At 47.5% G+C, this 718-nt stretch overlaps 1 non-coding gene across 1 annotated transcript; it reads right to left on the reverse strand.

Moving 5' to 3' along the window:
• Positions 1-223: 223 nt before the first annotated feature.
• TRNAR-CCU (transfer RNA arginine (anticodon CCU)) lies at positions 224-297 on the reverse strand. The gene has a single exon. It is a non-coding gene; the product is annotated as a tRNA-Arg (tRNA).
• Between the last annotated feature and the right edge of the window lie 421 nt (positions 298-718).

Raw genomic sequence — 718 nt, forward strand, 5'->3', positions numbered from 1 at the left:
CGACCACTCACGTTACCTACCGGCCACTCATAGCAGCACAGGGTAGCCCACGGCACCACACAGAAACTCATGCTGGCCACCAGCCGCTCCTGGCGGCACACAGCAGCCTGCAGCAGCACAAGGCACCTCTCAGGCAGCTCACGCCAACCTCCGGCTGCTCACGGCAGCCCAGCTCCAGGGAGGGCTGTTGTTCCCAATCTTAGCTGTAGAGGGCACAGCTCTCTGGCCCATGTGGGAATTGAACCCACGACCTCCACGTTAGGAGCATGGCGATCCAACCACCTGAGCCACCAGGCCGGCCCTTTGTATTCTGTGTGTGCTTTTTTGTTTGTTTTTTCCAGGATCCATCAGCTCGAAGTCAGGTCATTGTCCATCAATTTAGTTTTGGAGGGCACAGTCCACCATCCCATGTAGGAATTGAACTGGCAACCTTGGTGTTGAGAGCTCACACTCTAGGCAAGTGAGCCTCGTGGCTGCCCCTAATTAGTTCTTCATGTCATGGCATTTCAATGTTAATTATTACTCAAGCTATTTTCTTGACAAATTTTGTAACAGAGATACCATGAATTTACTTTTGCAAGCCAGGTAAAACAAAAGATACCATATTTAATGGTAATAACCTTAAAACACATGTATTTAACCAAAAGTTAAACCAGCTTAGTTTGGAATATTTTCTTAGATTGTGTGATTCTGACAAGTACTTGGATTAACTTTTTAT

The sequence above is a fragment of the Rhinolophus sinicus genome, chromosome 16, assembly GCF_057876585.1.
Source record: "Rhinolophus sinicus isolate RSI-liver-muscle chromosome 16, RSI-T2T, whole genome shotgun sequence".
NCBI lineage: Eukaryota > Metazoa > Chordata > Mammalia > Chiroptera > Rhinolophidae > Rhinolophus > Rhinolophus sinicus.